The following is a 21225-nucleotide window of genomic DNA, read 5'->3' as shown; positions in this document are numbered from 1 at the left end:
ATAATAGACTTATGAAACAGGCATTATTATAAATAGAAAATGAGGTTAAATAATGTTCTTAAACATTTTATTTACTAAGAAGGTATGATTATTATAAACTTAATAAAATAGGTCCAAAACATATAAAACAAAAAATTGATAGCACTCAGGGAGAAACTGACAAATTCATCATTGTACTGGGAGATGTCAACACACCTCCGTTATTATTACATCAAGGACACAAAAAATTGAAAAGTCAGAAAATTTGAACAGTTAATAAGTTTTATTTATTGGACATATATAGAATTCATATAGAGAATCCAAACATAGGGATGGCACACTTGGGACATTTATAAAAGTTGACCAAGTACTAAACCACAAAACAAGCCACAACAAATTTCAAAGAATCAATAGCAATGTGTTTCCCAGTATAATGCAATTAATAAGAAGTAAGTAAAATATAATTATTTTTTAACTCTCATATACTTGGAAAAACTTAAGCACACCGTTAACTCATGGGTCAAAAGAGAAATCGTCATGAAAAATGTAAAGTTCAGTCTATTACACTACAAAGCACATTAAATTTGGAATACCATTAGTTCAACATGGAAGTCATGTTGGTTCATATGGTTTAAGAGCAAACTTTCTTACAATTGAAGAAAAAGTCTTTAAAGATTTTTTAAAAGCTGAAAATGTTTCATATTGACATCCTTTCCTTCAAAAAGTGGCTGGTTTAGGGACTTCAGGAGGTGACATTTTTCTACTACGTTAATGTATCTAGAGAAGCTGCAAATGTAGATCAAGAAGCAATAAAGATATTTCTCTAATCTTACCGCAATATATTAAATATATATATATATATTTATTAAGAAGTCTATAGGCCCTAGCCCTGGCTAGGTTGCTCAGTGGGTTAAGAGTGTTGTCCCAAAACACCAGGGTTGCAGGTTTGATCCCCAGTCAGGGCACATATAAGAATCAACCAATGAATGAGTGGAACAACAAACTGATGTTTCTCTTTCTCTTCCTCCCCACCCCTGTCTCTATCTCTATCTCTATATCTATCTCTATCTCTCTCCTCCCCCCCTCTTCCTCTCTCTAAAAAATCAATCAGTAACAAAAGTCTATATACTCGATCATATTTTTTAGTTTAATAAAACTTTCACCATTAAAAGCAAATAAATCTCAGGAGTCAGAACCAGAAAGAATTGGCTTGCTATGGTGCTGATGAAGGGATACTGGCCAAAACTTAATCACTTAGAAGACTATGATGGACTGAAAATATAATCCTTAGCTACGTGTCTAGCTAAATATTACAGTTCTGTTGTTAAAGAAAGAAGGCCAAAGTAACTATTAGAGAAGCATCAGCCGACTGTCACAGAAAATCATTCCTAATTCAGACTATGAGTCCAATATAACCTTGATGCCAAAACCAAACATGCAAAGTATAAGAAAAGAAAATTGCTGGCTAGACTTGCTCACGATGATAGAGTAAAAAGTAAAAGTAAAAAGTTCTAAACAAAATATTAACAACTGAATCCAACAGTACATAAAAAGATAATACATTATGACTGAGTATCATTTATACCAGAAATTCAGGAGTACTTTAACATTAGAAAATCAATCATTATGATGTACCACACACTAACAAATTAAAGGATAAAAATACGTGCATCTCCATAGTGGCTGTGCCAATTTAAATTCCCACCAACCATGCGCAAGGGTTCCCCTTTTCTCCATATCCTCACCAACACTTGTCGTTTCTTGTCTTTTTTATAATAGCCATTCTGATAGGTGTGAGGTGATGTCTCATGGTGGTCTTGATTTGCATTTCCCTGATGATTAGTGATGATGAGCATCTTTTCATGTACCCGCTGTCCATCTGCATGTCTTCTTTGGAAAAATGTCTCTTCAGACCTTTTGTAATGTGCAATAAATTGGTGCAATTACTGTGGAAAGCTGTATGGATGTTCCTCAAAAAATTAAAAGTAGAACTACCATGTGATCCAGCAATTTCATTTTTGGGTATTTATCTGAAAAAAATAAAACACTAACTCAAAAAGATATAAGCACCCCCATGCTCATTGCGGCATTATTTACAATAGCAAAAATATACAAACAACCTAAGTGTGCATCAATGGATGAATGGATAAAGATAATGTGATATATATAATATATGACATATAAAATACTGCGTATATATAATGGAATATTATTCATCCAGGAAAAGAGTAAAATCTTGCCATTGCGACAACATAGATGCACCTTGAAGATATTATGCTAAGTGAAAAAAATCAGAGAAAGACAAATAGTGTATGTATAATCTTACTTGTATGTAGAATCAAAAAACAAAACAAGTAAATAAAAATAAAACAAGCTCATTGGTACAGAAAGCAGATTGGTGGTTGACAGAGGTAGGGAGTAGGGGATGGAAGAAATGGGTGAAAATTGTCAAAAGGTACAAACTCCAAGTTATAAAATAAGTAAGTCATGAAAATGTAATGTATAGCATGGTTACTATAGTTAATAATACTGTATTGCATTTTAAATAACTTACTAAGGCAGTAAATCTTAAAAGTTCCCATAACAAGAAAAAATTCTGTAACTGCCCATGGTGATGCATGTTAACTAGACTTACTGTGGTTATGACTTTGTAATATATACAAATATTGTACACCTAAACTAATATAATGTATGTCAACTATACCTCAATTTAAATAAATAAATAAATAAATAAGAGCCTCTCAATAGATGCAGAAAAAGCATTTGACAAATTTACTCATCATAAAACATTTTAGCAAATTGGGAATAGAAAAAACTCTTTATCTACCTAAGATTAACTAACAAAACCTATGAGACACATTATTCTAATAAAGAAATATAAGATCATTCCCTTTAAAATGAAAAATCAGATACCATGCCCACTCTTACCACCTCTGCTTAAACTACATTGGAAATCCTGGCAAATGCAATGAGACAAGAAAAATAAAGTCATAAAGATAAAAAATAAACAAAACTATCATTAATAACATGAAATAATTGTCCTAAAAGTATCTATAGAATGTAACAGAAATTTTTGCAAGGTAACAAATATAAGATCAATATTTTAAAATCTACTGTATTTACATACACCAGCAACAGAAAATATAACTGTAAAAAAAGAAACTCATTTAACGTAACTCAGAACTGTAAGTATATAACAACAGACAAACAAAAAATGCTCAATACATGTAAGGGAAAATGATAAAATATTATTAGAAGACATTAATTATACCTAAATAATTTGCAAGCTATAGTGTGAATATTTCCATTCAATATCAGAACCATGTAAATTAGCACAATCACTTTGGACACCATTTGGAATTATCTTGTGAATTTAAACATTGACATGCCCTACAATCCATGGGCACCAGGATATGTAAGAATGATCATAGTATGTTATTTGTAACAGAAAAAATTCTACACACAGTATCACACCATTTTCATAAGGCTTAAAAACAAGCAACATATATACGTGTGTGTGTGTGTGTGTATATGCTACTCTTAAAAGCAGGGAAATAATAAACACGAAGCCCAGGATAGTAAATGCCTCTTGGGGGGAGGCAGGCATATGGAACAGGGAAGAGACACACGGGCAGATACAACCATATTCTAATTCTTGGATGAGGCAATGTGTTCACAGATGTTCATTTTGTTTGTAAGTTTCAAAACATGTATTTTACATTTATTATTTTATACATAAAGTTTTAAAAGAAAAAAAAATTCCTTCCAAGGGAACAGACACCCCATCCCTAAGAAATAGATAAGGCCCTTGTTACAGAAGGTGAAAGACTTACTTTTGTGAAGTGAAAAGTTCCAGCCAAATTTTACTTGGGCTACTAGATTGGGCTGGAAGCCTGAATTGGCAGGATGTGAAGGCGAATCAAGCCAGAGGGTGGAGGGACAGTCTGTACCCTGGGAATTAGAGTGGATAGTAGCCTGCTCAGCGCCACACAGCTCACTGATAGAGATTCAGGGTTCATGGGCCAACTGGCAGTGTGCCAGGAGCCAAGAGGGCAGACGTGAGGGATGATGTGTAGCACCAAGGCCAACCATGCAGGCGAGGCTTGGGGCCACACCAGCTCTGGTATGCATCCTGAGAATAATCACAACTGGATTCCTGCCAGAGCAGAGGGACCTGAAAGCTAAAGCCTTTCAGGTCCAGCTGAACCTCAGGCAGAAACCAAATCATAGAATGTTTAGCATCTTTGGGGACCAGGGTTCCTGGAAACAAAGGATACAGCGACTAGACCTGGAGATGAAAAAAGAGTGGGAGTGAGTGGGAATCTCACTTTAGGATAATTGTGAAGAAAAGGGTACCCACTACACCTAGTAAAATACTCCCTGGCCTCTGGGGCTCTCCTCTCATCCCATCCCCACCTCCACCAACCACGAGGCTCAGGCTGACAGTATCATCTCATCTGTCTAGTGGTGCCATTTGAGGCCCTGGACAAGCGAGCACCTCCCCACTTCTGGTTAATGCCTCTAATGTTACCAGTTTCTGGTTAACATTAGTTAAGGTTGTTCTTCCCTACATTCAATGATCTTATAGCACCAAAGCTGTTTGTAACTGTCCTGTCTCTATGTACTGATATAATCAGAAATACATATTTGGTCTTGTCAGCAGCTCCTGGCAAGAAGCTCCTAAAATTATTGTAATTTCCTGAGTGATGGGGTGACAGGAACATCTTTTGTTACAATATTTGTCTTAGTCCTTGGTTCCTGACACAAGAGCTTCTAAGACCCTGGGAATCTCCAAAGTGAGGAAAGCATCTTTTTGTATGGAACTGAGATATTCATTAGCTGGTATGCAGGGACCCCTACACAGCTGCATGATGACGAGTGATTCTAGAAAGACTAAGGCATGATTTAGAGGTTTGGAACTTCCAGTCTCATCCCTACCCCCACCCCCAGGGATGGGAGAGGGGCTAGAGATTGAGCTTGATTGCCAGTAACCAGTGATTTAATCAATCACGTCTATGTAATAGAACATCTATGAACACCTTAAACAATGGAGTTCAGAGAACTTCCAGGTTGGTGAACACATCAAGTTGTAGAAGGCATAGAAGCTCCACCATACCTTGCCCTATGTATCTATTCCATTGGCTGTTCTTGAATTGTATCTTTTATAATAAAATGGTAAAAAATAAAGTGTTCTCCTGAATTCTGTGAGCCATTCCAGCAAATTATCAAACCAGAGAAAGGAGGTCATTGGAACCTCCAATTTATAATCCCTCGGTCAGAAGTACAGGAGGCCTAAGGCTCGCGATTGTCATCTGCAGCAGGGGCAATCTTGTGGGGCGAGCCCTTTAACTTATGGGATCTGATGCTAACTCCAGTCACACAGTGTCGGGATTGAATTAAATTATAGAACACTCGGCTGGTGACAGAGAATTGGTTTACAGGGGGAGACACCCACATATTTGGTATCAGAAGTGTTCTGTGGATAGAAACAGAACAGAGTATATGTTCTCCCTCATTTTATGATCGCTGTGTACGTCCACAGATTGCATTCCCTTTGTTAGGCTGTCAACATTTTAAGGTTGGGGCTATATGTAGCATTTTTATTATTTCTGATGTTAAACTAAAAACCTTTAACTCTCATGACTAAAGTCTTTTTATATGTAAGATTTTATTGAACCAAAATGCTAGCCAAAAAACCGGTCTTGGGGCCCAGAGAATAAACTACCAGCAGCATGGCTAGGTGGAAAAGACAGCATGTCCATCATCCCAGAGTACTGCAAGTGTTTTTATACATCAGTAGGGGGAAGGGGAAAGAGAGAGGTAGTCGACAGAGTTTACATGAGCTTTAGGCAAAGGGGTGGGAGAAGGTGAAGTGCAGCCAGCTCTGGGATAGCAGAGTCCACATAAAGAACTGTCTACTCCTGTGGAGTGGCTGTGGGCAGCGGTCCAGAAAGCCAGAGCTCCTGGAGTTAGATGGTGCCTGGCTGAAACAATCCGTGGAAACAGCCACCTGAAAATTAATCCAAAATTTCAGGAGGCAAAACAGGAATGTGCCAACTCTTTTGGTAGCTGGCCCACAGACAAACAGTTCTATCTCTTTCTCTCACTCTCCAGAAGCTGTAATTCAATTTAGAATATCTCATAATTGTTTTTTCTTATCACCTATCAGCTTCCTTAGAACCTTATGCTTAAATATCCCAATAAACTGACAAAATTTGAACTTTTAAATCTGGGGAAGGAAGACACTTTGAACTACTGTCAGCCTCTACCTCTTCAGTATAAATTTTCAGGACTTCTTAAAGATAGATTTTGATAAAGGAATTAAAATTTAAGGGGCAAATTTTTTAATTATGAGGTTTCTTGAAGCAAAAGGGGAAAATAACATGTCCATTCAGAGAGATGATTTTTTAAATCATTATTTATCCATGCCCTAAAATACTGTGGAGACATTAAAAGTAACTAGTTCTCTATATATAGATGACATGGAAAGCTATCAGACATATTATTAAGTGGAAAAATAAACTTGCAAAACATTTACAGTGTGATTCTATTTTTATTAAAAAACAAAGCAAAACAAAAAGTTATAAGCATGCATTTAGAGCAGTGAAACTACTCTTCATGATACTATAATGGTAAAGATATGTCATTATAAATTTGTCCAAACCCACAGAATATACAGTACCCAGAATGAGTCCTAATGTAAATTAAGGGCTCTGGGTGATAATGATGTGTCAATATAGGTTTATCAGTTGTAACAACTGTACCACTCTGCTGAGGGATGTTAATATTGGGGTAGACTAGGCATGTGTGGGGACAGAGGGTACATGGGAAACTTCTGAGCCTTCTGTTCACATTTGCTGTGAACCTAAAACTGCTCTAAAAGAAATAACATCTATTTTTTTAATTGTTTAAAGATAAAGCCAGAAAAATACCATAAAATTTATATGCATCTGTGTTGTGAAAAAGATCTAAAAGACATAAACAAAATTATACACAGTGGTTACCTCAAGGGCCACACTTCTCAAACTCTAGTGTATATACAAATTACCTGAGGATATTGTTAAAATTGTTAGGATTCATATTCAGGGACTTCTGGTCAAGATGGCAGCACAGACAGACATGACTTGCCTCTTCATACAACCACATCAAAATTACAACTAAAATATAGAACAACAGTCACTCAGAACCATCAGAAATCAAGTTGAATGGAAGTCTGACAACTACATAATTAAAGAAACTACATCCATCCAGACTGGTAGGAGGTGCATAGATGTGGAATGAGCCAGTCCCTCACCCATGTGTGGTGGATAAAAATTCAGGAAAGATATCTTGGGAGAGAGGAGTCCCAGCCCCACACCAGGCCCCCCAGCCCAGGGTTCCAGTGCTACTCCAGTGCCAGAGTCAGTGGAAGAAATTTCTGGAGCCCCAAGCAGTTCCTCTTAAAGATCGCACACACAGACTTACCTACTCAGACTCACTCCCTCTGAGCTCTAGCACTGGGGTAGCAGCTTGAAAGGCACCAGGGACATAAAGGGAGGAACTGAAGTGTCTGGCATCAAGGTGGGCAGAGGCCATTGTCCCTTATCTAAAACCTCTCCCCGACACAGGGCCAGCAAACTAGTACCATAGCTGAGACCCCATCAATGGGGCTAACACTCTTTGACCTGCCTTGGAAATCACCAGAGACTCCACCCCACTCAATTTATAGGCCCACCCACACTGCTTTTCCATGTGAATGGCTGGTTTGGCTCTTGTTTCACAACTTCCTAAATCCTATCTAATGAGCAACAGTTGGCCTCAGTGAGCCCCCACATCCACTAGCAGCAGCCAGCCTAGATTCACAGCTTGGCTTTGCCTGCGAATCTTCAAGCCCAGCACAAGTAGCAGCCATTTCAGATTGCTTTACAGCTCAGGCAGGGTGCCCCACACAAAACACAGGTGGGGACTGACCTTGGCCTGCACCACCCAGGAAACCACAGGGCCAACATACCCAGTGGACATCTACAGACCATGTCAGAGCACCACCACCCTGCCCCTGCACAGTGGATCCTCCACAGAGAGAGGAGGTTGGTGGTCAGTGATCACAGCCAAACCTTGCAACTGACTGTCCTGGGTAAATCCCTCCCATTGATCTGCCAACAGTAACCAAGGTTCAACTACAAGATGAGGGTGTACTCAGCCCACGTGAAGAGCACACCTTGAGCACCCAGCTTGGGTGAAAGGGGAGGCTGTGCCACTGGACCCTACAGGACACCTAGTACATTACTACCAAGACATAGAGTCAAAGCAGCTCTACCTAATATATAGAAACAAACACAGGGAGGCTGCCAAAACAAGAAGACAAAGAAACATGGCCCAAATGAAAAAACAGATCAAAACTCCAGAAAAAGAGCTAAACAAAATGAAAATAAGCAATCCATAGATACAGAGTTCAAACCACTGGTTGTAAGGATGCTCAAGGAACTTAGTGAGGAACTCAACAGCTTAAAAAAGATCCAGTCAGAAACAAAGGATACATAATTGAAATAAAGAAAAATTTACAGGGAAATAACAGTAGAGTGGACGAAGCCAAGAATCAAATCAATGATTTGTAACATAAGGAAGCAAAAAACAACCATGCAGACAACAAGAAGAAAAAGAATCCAAAAAAATGAGGATACTATAAGCAGCCTCTGGGACAATTTCAAGAGGCCCAACATTTACATCAAAGGGGTACCAGAAAAGAAGAGAAAGAACAAGAAATTGGAAATCTATCTGAAAAAATAGTGAAAGAAAACTTCCTTAACTTGGTGAAGGAAATACACACTCAAGTCCAGGAAGCACAGACAGTACCAGAGAAGATGAATGCAAAGAGGCCCACTTCAAGACACATCATAATTAAAATGCCAAAAGTTAAAGATCAAGAGAGAAGCTTAAAAGCAGCAAGAGAAAAACTGTTAGTTACCTACAGGGGAGTTCCCATAAGACTGTCAGCTGATTTCTCAAAAGAAACTTTGCAGGCAAGAAGGGATTGGTAAGAAATATTCAAAGCCATGAAAAGCAGGGTCCTACAGCCAAGATTGTTCTACCCAGCAAAGATATTATTTAGAATCAAAGGGCAGATAAAGAGCTTCCCAGACAAGAAAAAACTAAAGGAGTTTATCATCGCCAAACCACTATTACAAGAGATGGTAAAGGGACTTATTTAAGAAAAAGAAGATCAAAACTATGAACAACAAAATAGCAAAAAATACAAAAATCAACAATTGAATCTAAAAAACAAACTAAGCAAACAAGAAGAACAGAGACAAAATCATGGATACACAGAACATTTTGATGGTTGCCAGATGGGAAGGGGTATGGGGGAATGGGTGAAGAGGTAAAGGAATTAAGAAATACAAATTGGTAAGCTAGGTGGTGAGGGACAAATACCATATGATCTCACCTTTAACTGGAACATAATCAACAAAAGAAAAAAGCAAACTAAATATAACCAGAGACATTGAAGTTAAGAGCAATCTAACAATAACCAGAGGCGAGTGGGGAGGGGATAGTGGGGACAGGGGTTTTCAGGAACTACTATAAAGGACACAAGGACAAAACCAAGGGGGAGGGTGGAGGCAGGGGAGGGAGGTGGGTTTGTCTGGAGTGGGGTAGGGGGGAGGGGAGAAAATGCAGACAATTGTAACTGAACAGCAATAAAATATAAATAAATAAATAATTTTTTAAAAAATACAAAGTGGTAGTTAGAGAATAGCCATGGAGATATAAAGTACAGTATAGGAAATGGAGTAGCGAAAGAACCTATACACATGACCTATGGACATGAACAATGGTGGGGGGATTGACTGAGGGACCGGGTTGCTGTGTGGAGGGGGACAAAGGGGAAAAGTCAGGACGAATGTAATAGCATAATCAATAAAATAATTTCTTAAAAAAGGTTAATATTCAGATTCAATAGCTCTGGAGTGGGGCCAAGAATTTTGCATCTCTGACAAGCTCCTAGGCATGATAAGCTGGAACGAGCTCATACTGGCTTGCAAGAGCTGATTGTTACATTTTCAGTTTTGTGGATCAGTTAATACAGTCAATATTTAAAATTAAGTTATATACACTTATAATTAAATAAATTATATTTAAAACAGAAAATAGACCTGACCAGTGTGGTTCAGTTGCTTGGGGGTTGTTCCCCAAAGCAAAAGGTTGCCAGTTTGATTCCTGGTCAGGGCACATGCCTGGGTGGCAGGTTCAGTCCTGGTCAGGACACGTACGAGAGGCAACCAATAGATGCTTCTCTCTCACATCGATCTTTCTCTCCCTCTCTTTCTCCCTCCCTTCCCCTCTCTCTAAAAATAAATAAAATCTTTTAAAAATAAATAAATAAAATGGATAATAAATACTCAAAACTCATTATTTCCTAATTATTTTGCATTTTACTATTATCTATACTCTTGAGGTTCTACATACAGACTGTTGTATCTGTGTGGTGGAAATACTATATAATGGTGTGCTACTGCGTAAACTCTTCCCAATTTTGCATTCAGGAACATCACACTGGTAGCAGAAAATGTTGCCATGTGTAGCCATGGTAGGAGTATTTACACCATGAACATCAACTACAGATCAGGGATTTTTTTCCCAGCAAGCTAGTTGTTAAAAATTCCCAGCACGCCCCTGCTCCCAAGCATGTAGCACGGGTCCAGGGCACTGATAAGGGAAAAGTTTTAAGAGTGAGAGGAGGAAAGAGTGCAGAACAGGGAGGCTATGAACAATGAATGCAAAATTTTGCCACACTAAGTTTTTCTGTATTCCTAGCTTGTTAATGGCATGTAGCTTAATAAATGTTTGCCAACTATATAAACAAACGAACACTGAAGAACCAAGAGGAGTTTCTACTGGAAAACACAGGAGGAGCCACTTCACTTCCCATAGGAGCTGGGAAGGAATGAGTTGGGTGTGCACTTCTGGGGGCCCCTGGCAGGGAAAGCCCAGGACTGGTCCTCTGGCTCCCTTCCACCTTTCCTGTATGATTCTGGTTCCCGTATCTGGGAGTCAGTATTTACTTAACTCCTGCTCTGGAGTTCAGCAAGAACTATTCAGCAAGAAAACCCCAAGACCGCCAAAGGTAAACAAACAGCCAGGCCTGGAAGTGGACAGCAGGCACACCAGCAGACTCCAACAGCAAGGTTTAGGCAAGAGAGGGTTGCAGTAGACAAGTATAAGAGCAGAAGGGGGATTCTGCGTATAGTTTGGAAGTAGATCTGACAAGACATGCTAATGAATTCTTCATGGGGTATGAGAGATTGAGAAGGATCAAGGATGGCCTGAGGTTGTGACTTAGCCTAAATCTGTATTACATCGTGCCATGAATGCAGGACCTGTGTCTTCTTCCTCCTCACTGTACTCCCAGGTATAGAGAATGGGTACAGTGCCTGGCGAACGATTAAGGAGAGAGGAAGTCAAGGGATGAATAAGTAGAGGAGAGAGTACTCATGTCATTAATATACCCAAAGTCCTGCTTCCCCCATCAAGTTTCCCCAGACTGACCCAGAGAGGGCTGTTGGCTTGCCGGTCCTTCTCAAGAAAATTCTCATAGCCACCTGCCATCCCATCTTCACAGCCTCAACTCCTATTCTTTCTTTTTTAATATTTTATTTATTTTTAGAGAGATAAGAAGGGAGGGAGAGAGAGAGGGAGAGGAACATCGATGTGTGAGAGATATATCAACCAGTTGCCTTTCACATGCTCCCAACCAGGAACCTGGCGCACAACCCAGGCATGTGCTCTGATTGGGAATCGAACTGGCAACTCTTTGGTTCACAGGCCAACACTCAATCCACTGAGCCACACCAGCCAGGGCTCAACTCCCATCCTTGAACAAAAGCAATGTGTTATCAACTAGCCCGTTGAGAACTTGGTTTACCACTTTTCCTTCATCGTTGGGTTCACCGTCACGTGGTTAGGCTATACATTTGATGGCTGTAATAGGTAACCCAAATAACCATGATGTCAATGGGATAGAGAGCATTTCTTCCTCAGGTACTACTGTGGACATGAGTAGTCTAGGTTGCTACAGCATCTCCATATGGTAGAAACGAGGCACCATTTATTTTTGCTCTGACATCCCTAGGGGCTGGCCATATCACAAGGTCTCAGACAGCTTATCACTACATCCGTGCTCTGGCCAGAAGAAGGAAGGGAGGGGGAGGTGGTGTATAGGTGGCAGAGCCCTATCCTTTAAGGACATACCCAGAAATTATACTCACTCTTCCAGTGGCCAGAGCTTGGCAGAATGGCCATGGTGGCAGTAAAGGAGCCTAGGAAATAGAGGCTTTGTTCTGGGAGATTGTCCCATTGATCCAATGACTGTGCAAGAAGGGAAGGAGAATGTGGGGGACAAGTAACAGTTCTGCCACATGGGTATCCAAAGCAGTTTGGTCTGACCCACATGCCAAGTTCCTGCTCCCTGCGTGAGCCTCTCAGGATAGAGCCCAGCTCAAATTCTTTCATTTTGTGTACAGAATTTTTCAACACGTGAAACATGTTCACCCATAAAATTGCATGCCAGAGCCTGGACAATGCACATGACCTGCGAGGCACTGCCTGAGGCTCTCTGCATGTTGCTTTATCTAATTTGCAAGCAGCCATCTGGCTTTGATCCCAGCTCTGCCACCTAGAGCTGCATGGCCCCGGACAAATTAGGCAACCTCTCTATGCCCCTGTGTCCTCATCACTAAATACAGATGATAACGAGAGCTCTAGCTAGTCGTAGAGTCCTTGTAACGATGAAATGAGCCAATACGGTTATTCACAGTAGTGATGGTCCTATAAAGTCACTGTGAACACTGACTTAGCGAATACTGTACCATTCATTGCTCCTAGGGGAAATACGCTATTCTTGCAAATGGTCACATCATCATCAACCAATCAATACATAACCTTGTTTTATGTGCATTTCTGTTTAAAGACACTTCATTTAATATATATTGTTGATCCATCAACATTGAACTCACAGTCAACAGCACTGTAACTCATGCCTGAATGAAACTTATCTAACACATGTATTTCCTCCCTGGGAGACATCACAGTTTTCTTCCATTTAGGAACACTAGACAGCATGTCAGCACTACCCTTGGGGGCCGTTTTGAACACTGAAATCACCAACAAAAAGCCCAAACATGAGAAAAATGTGGCACCAAATAAACCATAGAAAGGACAGTAAGAGCGCTGAAGCAAGAAGGCAGAGCATTGCCCCATTTGACCTCCACTGGGGTCACGCACGACAGGCAACTATATTTTTCAGCGCTCTGCTCATGTTCTCAAATGACCATGAGTGTTGATGTTGGGGTTACAAGTAAATTTTAACAAGTAGGCACATTCAAAAATATGAATCTACAAATCATGAGGATCAACCGTCTATATAGACAGAAGACCCTTAGAAAAGTGCCTAGTGTGTAGGAAGCATTCGATAATTAGTGTTACTTTATAAGCTATAAAACATCTGCTGAGCTAGGTCTTTCCATTCCCATTTTCTAGATGAGGAAAGTGGATGTCTGAGAGGTTGAAGAAATGGACCCAGGTCACAGAGCTGGGCTGTGGTGGTGTCAGGACTTGAACCCAAGTGCAGCCTGGCTTAACTATTTCCTATGCTGCCTAGAACCCGGGACCCCTGCACTCCCCTGCGGCCTCTGCACAGTCGCACGGGCACTGGCAGAGTGGGATATACACGCAAGGCAGGCCCCATACACACCAGCAGAATGCCCTGTGTTTACACTGGAGCTTCCTTTCCCCAACCTCCTCAGCTCTGAGACGCCCTAGCAACAAAGAGCTTTCCCAGCTTCCTCCCGAGGCCATGACCTGCCTCCCTTCTGGAGGCAGCCTTCCCATCCTTTTCTGCCCCTCCTGCTTCAGCCCCTTTTACCCCATACCAGCCACTAAGGCAGCCTGGCAAAAAGGGCCTGGGGATAAGTAGCTGATTTGGGATCCTCTCGACTGGCCTTACCCACTGAGAACAGAAGTCCCAGGAGAAAAGAGAGCAAAACAGCACAGTGAGGAGGTAGAGAGGCCCAGCCCAGTGAGCAGCCACAGGGTGCCTTGCAGAGTAGGTTGGGCAGACAGAAGGGCAGGTGTGAGGGCGTAACTGACTGCCCATCAGTACAGGGGTTCAGAGAGGCCCTGGTACCCACATTCTACTAGGTCTTCAGTAAAGCCAGCATCTGCCTGAACCAGACAGGAAACCTGCCACCCTCCCAGACCCAGGATTCTGAGTGGGTTTTACATCCCCTCTGAAATCTAGGAAAATGTGCCATTTTGCAGCATTTTGCACCTCTATTTACCAGTTATCAGGGGTCAGTAAGCCATGGCCTGCAGGCCAAACCCAGCCAGGAGCCTGTTTGTATGTAGCTCACTAGCTAAGAATGGTTTTACGTTTTTAAAGGGTTGAAGAAAGAGAAAGGAAGAAGAGGACAGGAGGCCACGCGTCACCCACATGCAGGAAACGTCTGCCAGCCCCTAACCCAGACTGACCTAGATGTGAAGGGCCTGCACCTACCCATCCCTGGCCTGTGACGTCAGTGTGTTATTTAACCTCTATTAGGCTCGATTTCCCCATCTGTAAGGAGGAGGCACTAACAATACCTATGTTCCAGAGCTGTGAGAACTAAATCAGGTATAACCCATGCCAAGCCCTCAACACAGAGGCCTCTGGGCTTCTGCATGTGACAGTGTGTCACCTGATGGCAGCTGTGGCAGTGACAGTAGAGGCACAAAGTATGTGGTGGGAGGACAAGAAAAAGGTCCCATCCTGACTAACTGACTGTCCCCATGTTACAGAGAAGTGGAGAAACTGAATCATGAGCGGGGGTGACTCATCTGAGGTCACCCAACTAGAACAGGGTGTCACCAGGGCAACTTTCCACAGACTCGTGCAGGTCCGTGGCGCCTCGCTTCCACAGCACCCGTCCTGCTCTCCACAGCCCTGCCCACCACCCTTCTGCACACTTCTGTCTTCCATCCCTCTTTTGCAGGACTTCACTCTTTTCAAAAAGCTGATTGACTCCCCCCATTATATTATTTCATATCCTAGGGGTACTTTCATTTAGTAGGTAACCCCCTAGACCTCTGGATACCCAAAGATATTTATCTCTAATTGTTTTATGTCAGCCACAGTGACAGGCATTAGGAGCTGCTGAAAACCACGCATGCCACTTCAATCCAAAGCATTCCTTCATTTTGCCAGGTTACTCCCAACATTGGGACCAAAGCTTCCTAGATCAACTATCCAAGTTCAGTACCACTTGTGCTCACACTCTGGAGCAGACAAATCCAAGCACATGACTTGGCCACAGAGTCCAGCTCCGCTCTGGGCCAGTTCACCTTCCATGTCTCCCAGTTCATCTTCTGAGTCTCAGGCCCCCAGTTCATCTCTCACCAGCATCCTGGTGCTTGAAGGAGGCAGGACCTCTCAGGGGTCCTGTGAGAGGGCCCAGGGCACTTCTGTCTTTTGAGATTACCAGTGTGAATGGTATAAAATGAAGAAGTGCCCTACAGAGTTATAGAACTTATGATCTACGTTAAATATTTACATTGCCAAATTAACACTCACCCCAAAGTATAATGCAACCTAATGGTGCTAATCTACAAAATAATTTCAGGATTTGTAACAAATATCCATTTCTCCTGAACTCTTAGGCAAACTGGCCCAGCAGTGAGATAGATGAGAGTTTAAAGTTGAACAGCACGCGCCTTCTTTCAGTTTCATTGGTGTGTCTCTGTATCTGATTACAGCATCAGTTCATTGAGAGATGAAATCCATGAAAATAAGGCCCAAGCTAAGTGGTTAAGTCTTCCCTTGCCTGGCTCTCCAGGGAACACCTGGATGGTTTTTGTACTGCCTGGCCATGCCATCACCCTGCTCTGTTCTCTCTCCCCTCTCTGCTTCTAGGAGAGTCACCAGTTTCTTTTCCTTCTAGTGCTCAAAAAATAACTTCTAAGCACAGAATTAGAAAGGGGGCCCTGGCCAGGTGGCTCAGTTGGTTGGAGCATCATCCTGTACACCAAGAGACTGTGGGTTTGATCCCCAGTCAGGACACATACCTAGGTTGCAGATTGCGATCCCTGGTCAGGAGGCAACCAATTGATCTCTCTCTCTCTCTCTCTCTCTCTCTCTCTCTCTCTCATCCTCCGTCCTTCAAATAAAAAATCAATAAACACATCCTAAGTTAAGAATTTAAAAAGAAAAAAGGAAGAAAGGGACAGTAACTTTACTGTGAACAAACACTACCTCAACCAGGTGATCAAGGTCAACATCAATAGTCATAGATCATGCTGATATTATTGTATATACCCTTGATATGTAATGATAATGGCACTCTACCTCTGTGATCTTCCTCCCCAAAACCTACAACCACATAGCCACAGCCTAATCATGAGAAAAACATGAGACAAATCCCAATTACTACAAAATCACTGACCACTACTCTTCAATATTGTCAAGGAGGCTAAGGAGAAATTATATGTAATGTGGTACCAGGGAAGGGATCCTGGAACAAGAAAAGGACATTAGGTTTAAAAAAAGAAAAGAAATATGAATAAACTATGGGCTTTATTAATAATGCTATATTGACATTGGTTCATTAATGTGTCATACAAACCATATTAATGCAAGGTTATCAATAATAGGGAAACAGGACATAGTGTCTTCAGAAATCCTCTATACTATCTCTGCAAAACAATTCTGCAAATCTAAAATTGTTCTAAAATAAAAGGCTTATTATTAAAAAATGATTCATGAATAAATGGCTCTGTTTCATCCTTACCCACCTCCAAAGCACACAGTACTAGGCATACATAGAGGGCAGTGTGGTGGAGTGGTTAAAAACATAGGCTGGTGTGGCTCAGTGGATTGAGCACCTGCCTGTGAACTAAAGGGTTGCTGGTCCAATTCCCAGTCAGGGCACATGCCTGGGTTGCAGCCGGGGCCCCAGCAGGGGATGCGCGAGAGGCAACCACACAATGATGCTTCTCTCCCTCTCTTTCTCCTTCCCTTCCCCCCTCTCTGCAAATAAATAAAATCTTTAAAAGAAGAAAAAAAGAAGAAAATAGGCTTCTGCATCAGATACATGAGGTCTGAGACCTGGGTCTGTCACTTCCTGCCAATGTGTCCTTGGGGGCATTTCTGGACCCCTCTAAGCCTCAGTTTCCTTCATATTAATGGGATGTAGATGATAAAAATGGCATCTGTTTCACAGAACTGTTGACAAGATTGGTGTGTAAAGCTCTTAAACAGTGCCTAAGTCAGAAAACATTCACTGTGATATTCATATTTTGTGTGGTCAAGAGATAACATCTGGAAGGGGGACTGCCCATCATGGGGAGAGCTGCATGGTCAGAGGCCTTCCCCCACGGCTCAAATCACACCACAAAGGTGGCCGCCTCCTCCTGAAGAGGATGGAGTCCAGGAGAGGCGGAAGACGGGGGTGTCTGGAGACCTCACTCAGGAGCCTCTTGGAATGCCCGGGGGAAGTACAGGGTGTTGCTGTGACTACTACAAAAGCATCCTGGTCTCTGCCTTCATGTTCATGACCAGGTCACTGGTAAGCACAATGGCCGGAAGAGCTAATCACAGCCCAGCAAAACTGAAAACATCTGCTGCCTCCCCTCACCACCCAGAAGAGCTGGTCACCAAATCCTGCTAAAGCATCCCCACCTCCACCAGGAATGCGGGATGCACCGCTAGCCAACTAACCACTGGGTAACTTGGGCCTCCAGCGCCCCCTCCAGCCAGGCTGCAGCAAGCCCATCTCGGATTGGCCAGGACAGCAATGGCCTTGACAACTGGGTTTCCGCTGAGCCCACCCCTCAGCACGTATGGAGCACCGTCTGGGAGCAAGTCCCTCAGGTACACTTGCTTTTCTGACAGATGGAGCAGAGGCCTGTGCCAGGCCTGAACTGGAAGCCATAAAACTTGGGTGTGAGTTCCACCACAGTCCCCCATTAGCTGGATGGCCTTGAGCAAGTCAACTTCTCAATGCCTCAGCTTCTTCCTCAGACACAGGGAGAAATGGTGCCTGCCTAAAATATCTCACAGCCGGGGAGAATCATGTGGATGAAGGCGGTGTTGAGCCATGAAGCACCACAGTTTTATCACTCAGCCAGCACCTTCTAAGCAGGACTTGCAAGGAAGGCAGCCTTGAATCTCTAAATCTCTGTGTGTGATGCAGCCAGTGCACTCTTCAAAGCACTTGCACACAGAAGCCCTGGACACTTACAGGACAGGATCAACCCTCTTTGAATGACGAGGTAACTGAGACCCAAAGTCACCCAGGAGGTTGGTGACAAAGCTTGCCCTGGGACCACACTCCTCCTCCAGCGTCTCGTCATCTCAGAGACGTACAGCCTCACTGCTGGTTCAGGGCACAGGATTCCCAAATGCACTCCTGGCCTGCTCCTTTGCTCCCGCGACTCCATTTTCCTCGTCTATAGTATGGGAAGCATAAGCACAAAGAGCATTCGCTATGATTCAGACTAAAGGGTACGTGTTTTATGGGGCACCTGCTTTGTGTGAAGCACTTTAGCAGTATCTGTGGTACATATAAAACAAAGCAAAACAAAACACAACAAAAACACCACAGTCCCTACCTTCAAGGAGCATATAATACAGTAACAATAACTGAAATTTGAAGTACACTTTGCTGTGCATCCTTCTTTTTTCTCAGTTTCCTTCACAATGATAAGCAGGTGTTACTGGCACTGTTTTACAAACAAGGCCCTGAGGTGGGAGAAGCTGCCCTAAGTGGAGAATTGTGGGACCTGATCCCATTACACTGTGCACCTGGGGCACTCTTTAAAAAAAAACCGAATATAAGACAAAATTTGATGATGACTATTGTTTCATTTAGGACCTCTCTCTCAGCTGCAGGCAACAACAACAAAGCCCAGAACCCAAACTCGAGCTCACGTACATGAAAAGTCTAGCGGTGGGGCTGACCGGGCTTCCGGTGCAGCCTGACTGGGGTTTCCACCACCACAAGGACGTGGTTTCTCTCCATGTCCCAGCTCAGCTTTGATCTCCATCCTGAGCTCAAGTCTTCTCAGGCCACGTGTGAAGACAAAACAGAAATGGTGGTTCGTGGTCCAAGCCCCTCGGGGAGGAGCCCCTGCTTCTTGCCTAGAAACATCAGCTGAAGCCTCATTGGCTCTGGTTTTAAAGACAGACCGTGGCTTTGGCCAATAGGCTGACTCATACAGCAGGCTCACTCCCACCCGACCACAGGGCGGAGGGTGGGGAAGGGGGGTTTCTTAAAGGAAGTCTGAGGTACTGTTTTACCCAAAGGGTGAATGCATGCTAGATGGTTTGACTACACACATGTGAAAGCGTGAATTAAACACCGTCATCTGCCTTGTCTGCATCTTTGTCTCTGATTCTGTGAACCTTCTGTCATTTGTAACAAGTTCGCCCTGTTAGAATCAAAACCATAACCCACCGAGAGTACGTAAGTGTTTTCAAGATAAGAGAGGTTAAGTAAAAATTTCAAGGTCCTAAAATATCAAATTTTATGGCTTGTTATGCAGCAATTGTTGACCAACACTTTCTGTCTTCTAAGCAGGGTACTTACAGGGGGTCCATCTTTCCCTTCTCACTTGCCCCATCTACCCAGTGTCACCAAAACTTGAAGGTTCTAATTCAGAGATGCCTCTTGGCTCTAGCCCCTTCTCCTCTCCATCCCAGCTGCCACCTCTGTGAGGCCACCCATCAACCCTCACCCAGACTTTTAACAGTGTCTTTTTTTAAAATATTTTATTTATTTTTTTGAGAGAGAGGAGAAGGGAGGGAGAAAGAGAGGGAGAGAAACATCAATGTGTGGTTGCCTCTCATGAGCCTCCTACTAGGGATCTGGCCCACAACCCAGGCATGTGCCCTAACTGGGAATTGAACCGGCAACCCTTTGGTTCTCAGGCCTGTGCTCAAAATCCACTGAGCTATACCAGCCAGGGCTTAACAGTGTCTTAATCAGCATCCCTGCCTCCGTGTCTCTTCGCTCCAGTCCACACCATCTCACCAAATGCTGACTAAGCCACACGACTACTGCATCGGGCAGACCTCCAGAGAGAAACAGAGGGAACACCCTGAGTGGTTTTCTAGGGTTTAATGCAGGGTTAAGTGAACCTGCCAGAGGTGGAGAGGCATCCAGGGACTAGCAGGACAGGAAGCCTCTACCTCCCTAAGCCTGAGGGGCAAAGACAGGAAGCTTTGTCACCAGAGCCAAGGAGAGCTAAAGCCACAGGAAAGGGTATCAGACAGAAGCTATAGCCACAAAGGGACCCCTGCCTAGAATGTGGAGCAGGGAGGGGAAAATGCCCTCCAACCAGAAGGCCAGAGAGCCTGGGTGAAGCAGAGTATGGGGGTCAGAGTGGGGTAGAGAATGGGTGGGCTGGCAGGGAGGGGTGCATACAGAAAATAGCCAGCACCCACATGTGGAGTCTACATTTACTCCTCTCACTCGCAGGAGCAAGCCAAGTTCTCAAGCCTGGTATTCCAGACATTCCAGCCACACTCTCCCTATGACCTCAGGTCCCATTAGCTGCCTCTCACTGCCCCCATACCCAAGCCCACCTTGCCAGGTGTTCTTCCCTCTGCTTGTATGATGCTTTCCCTATTCCCCACCCCCTCCCCTTCTTTACATGTCACACTCCTGTTCACACTTTAAGGCCTTTCTCTGATGGCCCCTCCTTCATGGAGCTCCCACCAAGTCCCGCACCCAGTGTGTCTTCTCTGCACCTACTGCCACCTGCATAGACCCCAGCAGAACAGCCGTGCATGACAAGCAGGGAGGCTTGTTCTGGGATGGTTTACTTGTCTGTCTCCCTGTCCAGATTGTGAGCTCCTTGAGGTTGGTCATTAGGTCTCTTCACCTCTCCATCCTTGGCCTAACCACCTTATCAGGCACACAGTCAGCACATAAATATTAATTGAATCTATGAATAAAAGGTGAAGAGAAGTCTTTTTTGTTTCTTTCTAATCTCCCCCCATTTTTCATTCCCACAACACAGAAGCATAGTAGGGCAGGAATAAAGAGAAAGAGAAATATGTACCCCAATATCTACCCTGCACTGTTCTCTCCCAATCCAGTTCCTGGCTCTGCCTTACATAATATGGGGAGCCTCTCTTCTTGGCCTATTACTGGACGAGGGCTGGTTTGAACTGAGTGGACCTAAGGAAAGAGCTTTATCCACCAGACCCCTGCCGGGCCCCCAGAGCATCAGTGA

At 43.1% G+C, this 21225-nt stretch overlaps 1 long non-coding RNA gene across 2 annotated transcripts in view; it reads right to left on the bottom strand.

Moving 5' to 3' along the window:
* Nucleotides 1-243: 243 nt before the first annotated feature.
* Nucleotides 244-21225, bottom strand: part of LOC123478590 (uncharacterized) — a 36035-nt gene continuing 15053 nt past the window's right edge. For both annotated transcript variants that reach the window (XR_008426275.1, XR_008426276.1), the window contains exon 5: nt 244-2009. This is a non-coding gene — a long non-coding RNA (uncharacterized lncRNA). The remainder of the gene's footprint in view (nt 2010-21225) is intronic.

The sequence above is a fragment of the Desmodus rotundus genome, chromosome 3, assembly GCF_022682495.2.
Source record: "Desmodus rotundus isolate HL8 chromosome 3, HLdesRot8A.1, whole genome shotgun sequence".
Classification (NCBI taxonomy): domain Eukaryota; kingdom Metazoa; phylum Chordata; class Mammalia; order Chiroptera; family Phyllostomidae; genus Desmodus; species Desmodus rotundus.
The sequence above is the reverse complement of the archived record's forward strand: the minus strand, read 5'-3'. Positions and strand labels throughout refer to the sequence as shown.